This window comes from Triticum dicoccoides, chromosome 5B, assembly GCF_002162155.2.
Source record: "Triticum dicoccoides isolate Atlit2015 ecotype Zavitan chromosome 5B, WEW_v2.0, whole genome shotgun sequence".
NCBI classification, from domain to species: domain Eukaryota; kingdom Viridiplantae; phylum Streptophyta; class Magnoliopsida; order Poales; family Poaceae; genus Triticum; species Triticum dicoccoides.
In genome coordinates, this window is record NC_041389.1 from 275,505,703 (window position 1) to 275,522,600 (window position 16,898).

General features: G+C 46.9%; 1 long non-coding RNA gene across 1 annotated transcript; it reads right to left on the reverse strand.

The window, feature by feature from the left end:
• Positions 1-13,217: 13,217 nt before the first annotated feature.
• On the reverse strand, positions 13,218-15,914 carry LOC119305402. The gene is made up of 4 exons (XR_005148659.1): positions 15,722-15,914; positions 15,424-15,614; positions 14,200-14,337; positions 13,218-13,635 (listed from the first exon to the last, which is right to left on the reverse strand). It is a non-coding gene; the product is annotated as an uncharacterized LOC119305402 (long non-coding RNA).
• Positions 15,915-16,898: the final 984 nt, after the last annotated feature.

Genomic DNA, 16,898 nt, shown 5'->3' on the forward strand with positions numbered 1-16,898 from the left:
CGTGGGGCGTGGGAGAGATAGCACGAGAAATGAGAGTGGTCTAGAGAGAGAGAGACGAATATGACGTCACGACGAGAGATTCCATTCCCTTGAGTGTGTATATGCAAGGGGGGAGGGAATAGAGGCACCAGGAGAAATTTTTTGTGTGTGGTGTTTGTGTTGGTATGTGTGGGTGTGAGAAGATAATGAGACGTGGGGGCAGAGGGTGTGTCACCGCGTGAGGTCCGGTGGGTCGAGGTGAGGCCCTTCATTCAGTTCCATCCTGCGCCACATTGGTCGGCCCGTGACGCATTTAGGAAGACCCATGGATGACTAGTCGTACAAGACAAAGATAGCAGAATTGTGAAGGACTCTGTGTCCACCGACAAAGCCGGCTAGGATTTGTAACCCTAGGTTCTCGGACTAAGGTAACCCCTTTATCTCTGATATTACTATTCATCCAACCTAACTTTAAGGGGCATCCTACAGAATGCTCTGCTAGAATCATACTCGTCGATTAGGAAGAGAGTTGTGAGACAATGCGTGAGAGACAGGTGAGGGAGTCCTGGATTAGGGGGTATCCGGACAGCGGGACTATATACTTTGGCCGGACTGATGGACTACGAAGATACAAGACTCAAGACTTCGTCCCGTGTCTGGATGGGACTCTACTTTGCATGGAAGACAAGCTTGGCGATTCGGATGTTAGATCTCCTTCTTTGTAACCGACTTTGTGTAACCCTAGCCCCCTTCGGTGTCTATATAAACCGGAGGGTTTAGTCCATAGGACAAGAACAATCATAATCATAGGCTAGCTTCTAGGGTTTAGCCTCTACGATCTCGTGGTAGATCAACTCTTGTAATACTCATATCATCAAGATTAATCAAGCAGGAAGTAGGGTATTACCTCCATCATGAGGGCCCGAACCTGTGTAAAACATCGTGTCCCCTGCCTCCTGTTACCATTAGCCTTAGACGCACAGTTCAGGACCCCCTACCCGAGATCCGCCAGTTTTGACACCGACATTGGTGATTTCATTGAGAGTTCCTCTGTGTCGTCGCGGCAAGGCTCGATGGCTCCTTCAATCATCAACAACAACGCGGTCCAAGGTGAGACTTTTCTCCCCAGACAGATCTTCGTGTTCGGCGGCTTTGCACTACGGGCCAATTCGCTTGGCCATCTGGAGCAGATCGACAGCTACGCCCCTGGCCATCAGGTCAGGTTCGGAAACTTGAACTACACAGCCATATCCGCGGAGACTTGATCTTCGACAGATTTAGGCCTACGCCAGGAGTGCCAAATAGTCACGACGAGCACGGCTTAGATCTGCTGTCAGATAATATTCGGGATATCGTGCCTGAAGTAGCTCCGGACCTAAATCCGGGGGAGATTGCGTCGCCCGAGGACGGGTGGATAGACCCCGCCCCGGAGGCCGCATACTCGTCGGCGGTAGAGCCGAACACAGACTCCACCTACAAGGAAATCTCTGTCACCGGACCCCCGGACTTGCGTCCGGCTGTAAGTTCCGGACCGTACGCACCTGGGCCCATCATATCCGATTGGCTCTGGTAATGGAGTTCACCGCTGCGGATGTCTTTCAGCACTCGCCCTTCGGCGACATGCTGAATTCATTAAGGTCTCTCTCTTTGTCAGGAGACACTTGGCCGAACTATGTCCGGCTCGAGTGGGAAGCAGACAACGAGGAAATTCGTTACCCACCCACCACCCACTTCATTGCCACTATCGATGATTTGACCGATGTGGTTGACTTCGACTCCAAAGACATCGACGGTGTGGACGACGATGCAGGAGAAGAACAGGAACCAGCGCCCACGGGGCGCTGGACAGCCACCTCCTCGTATGATATATATATGGCGGACACTCCCAAAGAGACCAATGGCGATGAGGCAGTAACGGCAAGCCACAGCGCAACAGACATTAGCGTCGGAACAATGGCGACAACACCGAAGACATGGCAGTCGACGCCGGATTCAATGGCTCAAAATCCGGTCTGCGGAAAAAGGTGATAAAAAGAAACAATCTGGGATCGTCCAGTCTAGACCGCATACTTGATCGCTCATGCCAAATTCACGGCACCCCTGATAAGCCAGCCAACCACACCAATAGAGATTGCTGGGTGTTCAAACAGGCCGGCAAGATAAATGCCGAAAACAAGGACAAGGGGCTGCACAGCGACAATGACGAGGAGCCCCGGCGTCCGAACACTGGGGGACAGAAGAAATTTCCTCCCCAGGTGAAAATGGTAAACATGATCTATGCCACCCACATTCCCAAACGGGAACGAAAGCGAGCAGTAAGGGACGTCTATGCGATGGAGCCAGTCGCCCAAAAGTTCAACCCATGGTTAGCCTGCCCGATCACTTTTGATCGTAGGGACCACCCTACGAGCATCCGTCACGGCGGTTCAGCCGCATTGGTCCTTGACCCAATCATCGACGGATTCCACCTCACGCGAGTCCTTATGGACGGTGGCGGTAGCCTTAACCTGCTCTATCAGGACACAGTGCGCAAAATGGTCATCGATCCTTCAAGGATCAAAACCACCAAAACCACCTTTAAAGGTGTAATTCCGGGAGTAGAGGCCCGTTGTACGGGCTCCATAACACTGGAAGTGGTCTTCGGATCCCCGGATAACTTCCAAAGCGAGGAGTTAATCTTTGATATCGTCCCTTTCCGTAGTGGCTATCATGCACTGCTTGGATGAACCGCATTCGCCCGATTCAATGCGGTACCGCACTATGCATACCTCAAGCTCAAGATGTCAGGACCTCGCGGGGTTATAACAGTCAATGGAAACACAGACCGCTCTCTCCGTACAGAAGAGCACACTGCGGCCGTTGCAGCAGAAGTACAAAGCAGCCTTCTCCGGCAGACCGCCAATTCGGAGACAACAACCCCGAACACCATCAAGCGAGTCTGGAGTACTCTGCAACAGGATGGCCATGCATGCCAAGAGCGCGACTAGCAGTCCGGCCTCTGCCCTATCCCCATTCAGGCAGCATTTGTGCCGCGCGTACACAATTACACACTCAAAATACAATGGGCATAGGCGGAGGCGCAACGGTGATGCGGTCCACAGTGCGGTTCAACTGCCACAACACCCGCATACTTTAATAACCTTCTTTCTCTTTCAGGACCCTACTTTCGGGCAGCCCCCTCAGAGAACCGGATCATCGGGCTTATCACAGGAGGAAAACCAAGGAGGCAAAAGGCTTTGCGCACAAAGGGAATACCCAGGTGGTATCTGTCAATGATCATTATACCTGTTTTACATGCCCGCATGCGGCTTGCCCTTGGATAGCACATGTCAAATAGTCCTATTTGCTTCTGCTTAACGCATTAATTGTACACATACGCTTGGACGTATTATTTAACAATGGGAAATAATATATAGCATCAGCTTATTATTCCTATCTTCACATTTTCCCTAAAAATGTATATTTAATATTGAATCCGTACACTTTGGTACGTTCAGTTTGCTAGGGGCTTCTTATGGTGCCCCATACTACGGCAAGATAAGTCCGAACACTTTTGACAGTGCGGCACCCCGAACTTATAGCATTATATGCATCATCTCCGAATCATGTCTTGGGTCAATAGTTGGCTTTGCCCGGTTCCCTTGTTTTGGTACCTTACGTTCCGTTATATCGGCTAAGGTAGCGCAGGGAGAACTACTGTGATTGTGTCCCGGTTCTTCCGGACGAGCACCTTAGTAGAGAAAGCCGAAAACTGACTATCATGATGCGGCGAGAGCTGGTCGCTGTTCGAGAGGTCTTAAATCCTTCAAGCTTTTTTTCGCTTCAGGCGAGGAATCAGCCTTGTCCGATTTAGGCGTGTATAGCGCCCCAATTCGGCTCTCTGAATTCTAGGGGCTTCGCCGAAATTTAAAATTGTAGACTTCTATGGCTAAGTGAGAGTTATAAAGCCGCATAGTCTGATTGCCTTGTTCGCTGCGCCAAACACCTCCTTAAAGGGCCAAAAATTGGGGAAAAGAGTGTTTGGGTTTTCCACGAACACCCAGTACTAGTTACGTGGGGGCGGAAGCCGACGACTGGCCTACTTTCAGAATTTTATAAACAGCCGCACAAGAAGGTAATATTTTAAATCAACAAAGCGCCATTAGCACAAACAAATTCGATTTCATATTACAAAGACGACATGAGTACATTCACTCAAAGATTATGTCCTTGGTACATTCATCGGCCATGAGATGAGCGCCTTTCATAACACCATCATAATATTTCTCGGGGTAGCGATGCGTCTTGCCCTCCGGCGGTCCATCCTTCACCAGCTTCTCTGCATCCAGCTTGGCCCAATGCATCTTTGCACGGGCAAAGGCCCGGTGGGCACCCTCAATACAAACGGATTGCTTGATAACTTCAAGCCGCGGATAGGCATTTACCATCCGCCTTATAAGGCCGAAGTAGCTGTCGGGCAGGGGCTCACCAGGCCACATCCGGACTACGAAGTCCTTCATGGCCACTTTGGCCGCCCTGTGGAGTTCAACCAATTGCTTCAGTTGGTCACTCAGAGGCATTGGGTGTTCGGCTCTAGTATACTGGGACCAGAACAGCTTCTCCATCAAGCTCCCCTCTTCGGCACGGTAGAACTTCAAGGCATCTGATATGCTGCGTGGCAGATCTGCGAATGCCCCTGGAGAGCTCCGAATTCGGGTAAGTAAAAGAAATGTCTCCTCCACATGCTTGCTTTGCATAATGAATGCCTTACCCGCCGCTATCTTCCTGGCCGCCTAGATTTCCTGTTGGACCTTTTGGGCTTCGGCCTTGGCGTCTTTCACGCTCTCAAGGGCCTTTGCAAGCTCAGACTCTTGCATTTTGAAGTCATGCTCCAAGGACTCGAACTTCTTGCCGAGCTCCTGGAGCTCTTGCTGTACCTCGCCCACCCTAGCATCTTGCTTTTCATGCTCAATAGGCTCCGTGGCCGCCTTGTCTTTGGCCTCGGATATCGCTTTCTTCAGGGCCGCCACTTCGGTCCTGGCCCCTATTAAAAAATCATGACACTTTTTGGTTAGCGTCACCAATTTTTTTTCTCCTATATATGACACATGGACGGGGCATCACTCACCTTTGTTCTCTTTGAGCTGCCTCTTCGTGAGGCTGAGCTCCTCTTTGGCCTGCTTCAGGTCCCGTTCGAATCTGAAGACCTCTGCTGTGCGGGCAGCAGCGGCAAGCAGCACCGCCTACTTATTCACATAGACACATACTGTTAGATTCCTGCGGTTTAAAGTTGACCCTCCGTTTGGGTTTTCTTTTCGAACACCAAACGGAGTATCAAGGGCTACTGTCTATTGGGTGATAATTTCTCACACTCTTGATTACTTACCTCAAAGCCTGTTAGGAGGCTGGTGCAGGCTTCGGTCAATCCGCTTTTGGCAGACTGAACCTTTTGAATCACCATACTCATAAGAGTACGGTGCTCTTCATCAATGGAAGCGCCGTGAAGCACTTCCAGCGGACTATCTGACACCTTCGGCACGACGGAGGTCATCGGCACGGCCGGCTCGCCCTCCCTAGCGAGGGGCTGCCTACACAAATTCTGATCCTTTGGAGGTTCCGGTGCAGTGTCCGGCTGGGAGCCCAACTTGCTGCGGCTCTCGTCAGCATAATCTATGGGGATCTTACCCCCCCCCCCATGTGCCCGTCGTCTGGTATTTTGCCTTGGGGCGTCTCCAAAACCGCCTCCCCTTGCTCCGGTACCCTTTGGGACAACACCTCCGTGTAATCCGCAGGCCGAGGGGAGGTGGCCGTCGGGAGTGAATTCATCGCTGAATCACTCAGAGACCCATCCGAAGAGGATACCTCGGGATGGGACCTGGCCGGACTGCATATGCGCGTTCGGTGTTATAGCAAACTATGAAGTTAAGTCGCACGGAAAATATTACAGGGTGGGGATACTTACGATCTTGCCACGGGCTTGCCCCTTGGTAGCACTCCTCCTCGCTGTAAGCGGCCGTGGTGGAGTGATCCGGAAGGGACGCCTTTCCCTTCTTGTGGGGCGGCTTTTCTTTTCTTCTCCTCCCCAATGCGGGGAGGGGGAATTTCTTCATGTTTCCCCCGTCTCCATGGGAGGAATCTGCCTCGCCATCCTCGGACGACAAGTCTATTACGGCCTTGCACCGGAGACCCTTCCTGGTCCTCGCGGCCGCCTTCTCAGACCCTTCGGCCTCCCCGGATGGGGCGGCCCTCTTCTTTTTCTCCTCCCCTTCATGGGAGGAGCGTGCCTCATCGCCTTCGGACGATGCATCCAGTGCGACCTTGCGCCGAAGACCCTTCCTGGTCCCCGTGGCTTTCTTTTCGGCCTTCTTTTCTGGCACCTTGTAAGGCACCGGAACTACCATCTCCGTCAGGAGTGCGGTTGCTGGATCTTCCGGTAGAGGAGCCGGACAGTCGATCCGCTCCACCGTCACCACGTAATCCTGATGAGATAAACATGGTGACTTAAAATCCTCCCATGAATATGCTAGGAAAAGGACATCTAGTGATGATCAGAAAACTTACCGAATTGGCAAGCCGCGTGGCGCAGAGGCCGCGGTCCTCGGATATGGCAGGAGGTACTTCGGTGGCCTTGAACAGCACCTTCCAGACGTCCTTATGCGTCATACCGTAAAGCTCTTGTAGCGTTTGCTGTTTGGCCGGATCGAACTCCCACAGATTGAATGTCCGTCTTTGGCACGGAAGGATTCGGCGGAAGAGCATAACCCGGACCACGTTGACAAGCTTGATCTTCTTGTCCATCATATTTTTAATGCAGTTCTAAAGTCCTGTCAGCTCTGCAGGTTCGCCCCAAGCCAGGCCCTTCTTTTCCCAGGAGGTGAGCCGCATGGCTATTCCGGATCGGAATTTGGGGGCCGCCGCCCAATTGGTGTCGCGCGGCTCGGTGATGTAGAACCACCCCGATTGCCACCCTTTCACGGTCTCCACAAAGGAGCCGTCAAGCCAGGTAACATTGGGCATCCTTCCCACCGTGGCGCCGCCGCACTCCGCTTGCTGGCCCCTCATGATCTTCGGCTTCACGCAGAAGATTCATAGCCACAGACCAAAGTGGGGCTTGATGCGGAGGAAGGCCTCACACATGACGATAAATGCCGAGATGTTGAGGATGAAATTTGGGGCTAGATCATGGAAGTCCAGCCCATAGTAAAACATGAGCCCGTGGACAAAGGGATGAAGTGGAAATCCTAGTCCGCGGACAAAATGAGAGAGAACACTACTCTTTCCCGAGGCTTTGGAGTGGGGGTGATCTGTCCCTCCGCCGGAAGCTTGTGCGCGATGTTTGCGACCAGGTATCCGGCCACCCGAAGCTTGATAATGTTCTCCTTCGTAATGGAGGAGGCCATCCACTCGCCTCCCGCTCCGGACATGCTACGAATGGTCCTACGGAGAAGGTGAGAACTTGGGCGCTGGGGCTCGGGAGTGCGATAATGGATGAGCAAAGGAGGAAGAAGGCGTGGGTAAAAATGGGAGATCCTTGTCCCTTTATAGAGGTGGCGAAAACGGTGCGCCTCCCCGCTCACCTAATGAAATTGCTTATTTTCCAAGCGCCACGTTAATAGCATGGTTGGGTTACCCGTACCCGTATTAATGAGGATCCCGTGATAAGGGGACATGATCTCTGCTTTGACAAGACGTGCCGAGGAAACCGCCTCGCAATATGTGCAGTGGCTGGTTGTGGGAAAACGGTTCGAATAATGACTTGACCATGGTGTGATGTCGTGTTATCTAAAGTTGTCAGCAGATTACATTTGTGGAATATTGTTCTCTATACGGTGGTATGTGAAAATCGTCTTACAGAGCCGGACACGATTTAAGTGTTCGAAATTTACTTTGGAGTATTCGGAGATGGAACCCGCCTTGCAATGCCAAAGACAATCTGCACACTGGACTCATTGTCATTGAAGCCTGGTTCAGGGGCTACTGATGGAGTCCTGGATTAGGGGGTATCCAGACAGCCGGACTATATACTTTGGCTGGACTGATGAACTACGAAGATACAAGACTCAAGACTTTGTCCCGTGTCCGGATGGGACTCTCCTTTGCGTGGAAGACAAGCTTGGCGATTTGGATGTTAGATCTCCTTCTTTGTAACCGACTTTGTGTAACCCTAGCCCCCTTCGGTGTCTATATAAACCGGAGGGTTTAGTCCATAGGACAAGAACAATCATAATCATAGGCTAGCTTCTAGGGTTTAGCCTCTACGATCTCGTGGTAGATCAACTCTTGTAATACTCATATCATCAAGATCAATCAAGCAGGAAGTAGGGTATTACCTCCATATAGAGGGCCCGAACCTGGGTAAAACATCGTGCCACCTGCCTCCTGTTACCATTAGCCTTAGACGCAAAGTTCGGGACCCCCTACCCGAGATCCGCCGGTTTTGACACCGACAACAGGCCTAAAGATAATGTGCGTACATGAGACACGTAGGCAGGTCCATCTATATGGAAAGGGTCGATGGGGATTGTGCGTGTGTGTGTTTGCGAGAGGAAGAGTGCTTGTGATAATGGTTAGTGAAAACAGTTGTTAATGGTTACGAGAGGGTGGGGGTTATATCTAGAGCATGTGTGTGAGAAAGACACCTCGGGAGAGAGTGTGTGAGCATGTGTGAGAGACCACCGATGGAGAGTGAAACTACACGTAAAAGACTGCTGTACACATTGATTAAAGATATAAATTGTATCCAAATATTAGGATGGGATCATGATATTTGCAATTCACGTAAGGAGCAGTCATTGATCCATCAGACATCTAGATTCTATGAAATTTGAGCATGTCTATGTTATTATTCGACATAGTTGATCCACATAGTTAGTATATTGAACTCCAGACAATGCATCGCTTTAGCAATCGAATATAAACGTCAGTATAGTTCATATTGTGTGTGTAAAGCACATTATACATACGAAAGTTACACAATGAACATTATAAATAGCTACCTATGAACTGTCATACATTTGAATTCAACTTAAGGTGGTTTAAAAAATCGAATACAACATGAAGTCCATTCAATTATTTGAATTTGATATCATGGCATTTGTAAACCATACCTAAATTATGGGGGCACCAATCTTTGCTCTGATTTTGTACATAATACCATATGTAGTCGTGTACAAAATAGATTCAAATTTAGCTCATCCATTCCAAAATAATCATAGTTATAGGATTTTCAAGTGTCAATATTTCAAAAAGAAGCGGATAATTTAATGAGGTTTTCAAACATACAAGGTCAAATATAACGTTGTCTATTTAGGTCAATCCTCATAGTTCAAGAGTACTCTAAACGTGAATGCTTGTGTTTCAAAATTTTGAACGAAGCGCCAAAAGAGCCTCTACTTGCCCAAAACCGCGTGAGACCAATGTTTGGTAGTACAACAAAATTATTTTTCTAATAACTCTGACCCGTGAAACCTACCGGCCCGACGTCCAAAAGTCTAAACCGGGGTAGGTTTGTAGCTTCATCTAGACACAACACAACCACCTCCGAAAAACATTCGTACACAATGGCCGCCTAAGCACACATGCGCGCGGCCGAAATCGCTCCCGCCCACTATTTGGGACACCTGGGATTACCATCCTTCCCCCGACCCGCAGTAGGTCCGAAATTTAAGAGGGGGGCAAAGTTTGTACTTTCCCCAAATTTCAAACAAGCGTGTCCCATCTTCTCTTCAAAAAAGCCAAAAACAAGCGCGTCCCAGACTGAAACATGGTTCCCCCCACCCGTCTGATTCCCCATTCGTACTCCGTGGGCGCCAAAACTACCACTCCACCAGCCGCGAAACCCCGGCGTCCTCCGTCCGCCACCCCATCCCACCCATCAACCGCCGCCCTCCTCCATCACGCCGGAGCCAATACCCCGACGTTGTCGTCCACCGCAACCTCAACCGCAACGCCCTCCACGGCTAGTAGTTGAAGCCGAGGCTGAGCCATCCGTACCCGAGCCAGTTCAACCACGCCGTCCTGCGCCTCACCGCTGCCGCTCCAACTTCTCCACCCTCCACCGCACCGGAACTGTTCCTGCTATGCCGTCCTTCGCCGCCTCGGATCTGCTTCCCCTCCGTCGACATACGGCCACAGCAACACAGTCAACAATTTGGCCATGGGTTCGTCCAAGCCTGGACCCTCCAAAACATCGGTTTCCCCGGTAAAAAGAAGAAGATCGGCTTGACATGTGGAGGTGACCACACCGGCAACCGAAAAAGGTACTCCTCTTCCCTTATTCGTGCAAATCTTACGTCTCTGCTTGCATGGTATTCATCCACAGAAGACACTAGTTGACCGCTTCTTCTTGATACTAGATGTTCCTAGTAACTCGCGATGCACAAGGTTTCTCCTCATATACTATTTCACCTTAGCTAGAGGTTTGTTGCCCCCTCGAATTTCAATTTCTGGCCAGTTGATTCCCAATTAACGGAAGCATTCCCTGGCGTAACAGGCGCTAGTACTCCTATTACACCGGGGAAGCAGCGCCTTGGTGTTTATCTTAGGTACGTGTGTGGCCTAGAGCTACTGGCGCCCGGTCTGGAGGTCGGCCGGGATTAAAGGGATGGCCTGGGGGCGCTGCCAAGCACGGCGGTGGTGTCAGGTCGAGGGGAGGGCGGGGCGGCGGAGGCAGGGGTGTGGGCTGGTGGTCGCTGGCGGTTCGAGAAAGATCGTCAATAGTGACTGGTGGGAGGTAGACGAAGGCCATCTGCCCGTCCTTATAGATCGGACGGTTCATTAAAAAAATCGACTGACCTATTTATTTTTAGTCGACTGTTATCTTAGATATGACCACATGTGGTGGTGTGCTGGAGGAGTACCTGCATTTCCTGTGCTCATATATTACAAAATCATACGGAGTAGAATCTAATTTTGTTTGCCATGCAATGTTGTAGAGCTATCATATGTCTCCTGTCATTTATTTTTCAGCCACCTGTTATCTGCTACTTTTATAGTGCACTAGTTCTACACACACTTCACCCATACTCTCACTATTGTGTTTTTATGCAAGGGTATTTCAGAGTCTGCCGAAAGAGAAGCAACAAAGAAAAGAGAGAAGTTGCTCCAGCTTTCTTCGCGGGTATGCACGACACGTTACAGCTCCATAAAGGGTGCAGTGTCAGCAGATGGAGACGGTAAACATATCTTTGGAGTTGATGACCTCGCTCGCAATGAACCACCATCCCAGGTGCTTGCTTTAACTTCGCGGTGTCATATGTGGTTGCATGTTCCATATGGTGTCTAGCTTGTATTCGAAAGGCCGAAGTCGGTCTTTGGGGCTGTTTGGTTCTAGGCCTAGCATTGCCACACTTTGCCACATATTTTTGCCAAACTTGCCTAAGGTTAGTTGATCAAAATGAAAGCCACAAGTTGGCAAGCCTAAGGGAATCTTGCCACATTTTTTGTGTGTATGCCATGTGGGGTCCAAGTGTGGCTTGCCTAAGGTGTGGCTTGAACCAAACACTCACCTAAGTTAGTCAAACTTGCCTAGCTTTAGGTGTGGCAACATTTAGCAAAGTTAGTCACAAACCAAACAGCCCCAAGATAAGGAAAGATATTTTTTTACATGAGCCACCATCCCGTGAGCACCAGAAGACAAATAGCTAGTCAGGGCACTGGCAAAGCCAGTGACAAGCCCAGCAAAGATAGGCATCACCTGGAAGCCAACTAAAAAGTTGCGATGGTGGCGAAGCAGCCCGCCTCCCACCAGGCTCTTAGGTCCTAGATGATCATGCTCACCACTCTAGCCGGATGTCTAGCTTGTATTGCTTCCAATTTGGTTAAATTGCATCTGTTTAGCTTACACATTATAACTTTGAATATGACATGCCTTTCTGTCTTTGGTACATACTAGTACATCTGTGTATTAACCATGTTCTTACATCAAACTAATGTTCTTGTGTATCCCTCATCAATCACTTATGACGAGGAAGGCAGGCAAGGTGACTACTCCTCATTTAAAGAATGCAGCGTCAGCCTCCCGACATGATTCTCAAGAAACAAAAATGCTAGATGAAGATAGTGAACATAGCTATGTAGTTGATTACAACATTTCCCCTACACTAGCATCGTAGGTGCTTGCTCTAACTTGGCAGCGTGATATGTGGTTGCATGTTGCATATGGTGTCTAGATTGTAATTCTTCCAATCTAGTTAAACTGCATATGCTAGTCTGCGTAGCTTATACATTATACCTGTTAATGTGACATGCCTTCCTGTATTTAGTACATAGTACATCTGTCTATTAAGCATGTCCTTACATAGAACTATTGTTTTTTTATCCCGCATCAATCAATATGACGAGACACCTTTAGTATATGCAGTGCGATATTAGTTGCATCTTTCATATGATTTATAGCATGCGCTGCTTCTAATTTGTTGAAATTCCATTTATGATGGGATGCTTTTAACTTGGCAGTCATATTGGTTGCATCTTTCATGTGGTGTCTAGCTTGCATTGCTTCTTATTTGCTGGAATGGTTTCTGCTTAGTTTACACAAACAGTTGTGAACATGCCATGCCGTCCTGCTTTTCGTACATATTCCATCCTGGTATCATGTGTTTGCCTTACATCAAAGTAGTGATTGTCAGTATCATGCATGAATGAGTTCTGAAGAGAGAATTTTATTGCTTTTTCTTGTCGGTTTTACTTGACAATTCAAAATCAATAAGGCGGAAGGAAGTTAGCAAGGCAGCGGATAAAGGTGCTCCTTCTGAACGGAGGGCCTCTACAGTTTCTACTCCTCCACACCTCCAAGATGATTTTCAAGACAACACATGCATAGACACTCAACAAAGCTGTGTTTATGATGAGCATGTCTCCCCTAGTGCAGCATCGCCGGTGCTCCCTCTAACTTGGCACTGTTATGTGGTTGCATGTTATGTGTGATGTCTAGCTTGTATTGCTTCTAATTTTGTTGAATTCCATCTGCTTACTTTACACATCTATTTATATATAAAAAGTACTTGACGGGTTAACCAAAATAAAGATAATTAGCTTTAAAATCCCACAATAATTAGAAACATCCGACCTTTAATTACGTGTACCTATTTTAAATCAACAATGTGCGACCCTCAGATCTTCATAAACCAAGTGGCCCCGTAACGTGAGAAGATCTTCATAAATCAGGTGACCCCGTAATGTGAGATCATAACAAATTGGATCCATAATAAAAAAAATGTTACAAGCAGGGTCAGATTTCTCGGACTTCAGGACGTGAGACTATAACAGGTTGGACCTGTACACAAACTCATGATAGGCTGGACCATTAACTAAAAAAAACAGGCCAGCACCATCCCACGAGCGGCCAGACCATCCCATATAATAAAAAATGGGGCGTACAGGGTAAGAAACATGACCAAACTCTGAAGATCCTTCCCACAAAAAAACTGTACAAAGATGACATCTCTCCAAACAAATCCAAACTCTCAGAAATTTGCAGATATTGGATCTCTCCTAACAGAATATCTCTAGATAGGACCAAAATCTCATGGTCGCATGCATATATAAAATCTCTCGGCATCCGAACAACCTTGTACATCATCTTCCTCCAGTGAACAACACTTTGAGGTCAACTTCCTCCAACCAGTGGCACTTCGGCATTGGGCACCAGCCGGCTCCGTTGAGCAACTAGATCACCTTCAGTATGTACGATTTGCATGAAATTATAGATCAGACCTATTAAAGGATAATGAGAGGATGTCGCCCACTGTGCCCCCCACAAAAAGAATGAAAAACAAATGGAGACCCTCAATTACTCTGGGCAGTGCTAAACTAAAATCTTATTCTAGCGTGATCCTCTACTATATTTTGGGTTATGGGATGGCTTCCATAGGCCTCAAATCCATTCAGAAGCACAGGGCAGTGTAGTATGGTAATCACTTGGAGTTTTTAGATTAGATAATGGTTCACATAATATTTTGCATGAGTACCATGGTAATTTTGTCTAATAAAGTTCCTCATTAATCAGGTAGAGATTGCTTCGGCCGGCTTCTACTAAAAAATACTCACGATATTTTTGTATTCACATGATGATTGAAACTTAAGTTCCTCTTTATCATTAAAGATTTCTGCAAATCACAGGTCTCGAAAATAGATCTCCTTTACTTGTACGACCAAAAAAAATATTTATAGGGTGAAAAGTAACAAAAATAATGAATATTCATAAACTTGAGCATTAATCTGTAATAGTAGCACACCCACCACCAAGCGGGGCGGTTGGTCAAGGTGTCAAGCGGCCGAGAAGGGTACTCCCATGTCCAATGACCAGCGGGAGCACCGCCATGATATTTATCGTCGTCCATCGCCACAGCAAAGCATGATCTCTAGCTCCACCACTGTCTGTAATAATATTATAAATATCATCCACTTTAGCTTTATTCGATTTTTTTCAAGAAAACGCAAAAGAGCTTGCATTTCATTGGATTTAAAAGAGAGCTTTAGCTTTATATTTGCACTCCCTAATGTGCAGAAATCAACAATGAAAAGAAAAGAGGGGCCACATAACAAGGAAGGTTAGAAACCTGCCAAGATGGTTAAAACAAAACATATATGTAATCCAACAAGGTGATCCATTACTAATGATGAATATTTTGTGTGTGCTATCACAACAAAACTAAAACACAAAAGGCAACAATTCCAGTTAGGCGTTGGGGGTTTCTAATTGATTTTAGCTTTAATGATGAAACTTATTTTAAATTGTTATCTTATTGATGCAAGTCGAGACAATCAACAAAAATAGCAAGATTGGAAGGAGAATGAAACTTCAAGACAAGAAAAAGAGACAACCTTCAATCATAAATGGAGATGTGCCAGACTTTGCGGCTACACAAAAAGGAGAACCTTTGATCCATGCGAAGTAAGAAAATCTCCACAAAGTTTCACCCTTATGCAGGTTATCATCCATTTGATTTAATTACAGTTCTCAGTTCAATTTCTAAATTTTAACAATGCACGACTGGTATTACAGTATACAGGAAGCAACATTATGTACCTTGCTTATGCTTTGCACATCAGTTCTGCTATCTATGTGCTCAAATCTTTCAAAGCATGAAAATTTACCTTCATTAACTCGGTGGTTTCGATGTAGTAAAGTTATATCTCACACATTTTACCGTAAAACAAGTGGTTATAAAGTTCGGACGCCCATGCATTTCCATATCTTTGAGTGCGGCTAATTTTAATTGCTCTATGAAATCACAAAAACATGTTACATTTCGTTCTATCTATAGCTAAGTATAACACGTATGCATGCACTGCGGCTAAAGCGAAAAATATTGTTCCATTCCCACAAGGAGAAACAAAATGCTTCTGCCGGAGATGAAACAATATCTTACTTCTACTAATTAGGATTTATGTTTATGTAGGGCAAGTAACTCAACAAAAGGGGGGGAATATGACAGAGTTGGGAATACGAAAAATGGGGACCTGCAGGTCGAACTTCGAAGAATGTTGTCGCTGTGGAGGATGAGGACCGTGTCCCGAGCTGCCTCGAGTGAAAAGAGCGACAACGCTCTAGCTTATGCGCTTGGGGAAGAGAACCTCGCCGCCATCCTCACACCCAAGCTGGATCTAAGAGGGATGCGGCCTGGGGGAGATGAAATCCACGACGAAATCAACTACACAGACACCAATTACAACGGGTCAACGACACTGTGCAGATCGATAATCTCGCCTCCTCCATCGTAGTTTACCAGCAAAGGGCTAGGAGAACAAGGAGGCGTACGAGGAGCCAAACTAGCTGTCGTCCCTGTGGCAGCACCAGCTGCGGAGTGGCTTGAGGTGAGGACGAGGAACCTCAAGGCAGCGAACAAGAGAGCAAGCTGATGGGAGAGCAGAAATTTTTGAGTGAGCAGAGAGAATAAGGAAAACAGAAAGGGGATCGGGCAATAGGAACATTGTCACTGTGTGAAAATATGAGTGGGTGGAGAGAACGGAGAAGTCCGGGAGACTACAGAAAGGGGAAAGTGAACAATCATACTGGTGGGCCTATGAAACCGATTATGTTCTGTACACTGTGAGAGCAAACTATGTGACGTGAAAATATAAGCCACCATTGATACTACCGAGGGCACGTCTCTTAAATAAATGAACTGATCATGGGAGCACATACCTACCAACATACTCCCTCAGTTCCTAAATGTAAGTCTTTTTAGAGATTTCAATATAAACTATATACGGAGCAAAATGAGTGAATCTACACTCTAAAATATGTCTATATACATTCGTATGTAGTCCATACTGAAATCTCTAAAAAGACTTATAGAGTATTTAGGAACATAGGAGGTAGGCTTTATCGATTTGTACAAGATATAAGCAATAGAATAAAAATGTAAAAGAAAGATGTAAATATAGTTAGCATATCTCGCAAAAAAATACAGTTAGCATGACATGCATAATTTTTTTGAACATCAGTACAAACGCAAGCGCACATACATACATGTATACACTCACACCTATGAATGCACACACACGCACACCCTACCCCTCATGACATGCATAATTAGCAAGTAAGGGATGAAGGGATCACAATGTGTATATATGTAAGGGATCACACATACACATCAGTACCCCCTTTTCGACGAAAACCCAAACGTACCAAAAACAAAACTATGTTTGCAAGAGTACTATATTTGAAATGTCATCATATTTGGTATAAAAAATTGTTGGACAGATAAAATAGTGTGGTCTCACATTTATAACTTAATAAAATCCTAGCCTGCGCATTGAGCGGGCCACTTTGCTAGTTATACTTGAATAAGACACGTGTTCCTGTTTCTAGAACATACAATATCTGTCTATCACACCATGTTCTTACATCAAATTACTACTGTTGTGTAACCTGCAACAATCACTTATCATAAGACACGTTTGACTTCGGAGTGTGATATAGGTTACATCTC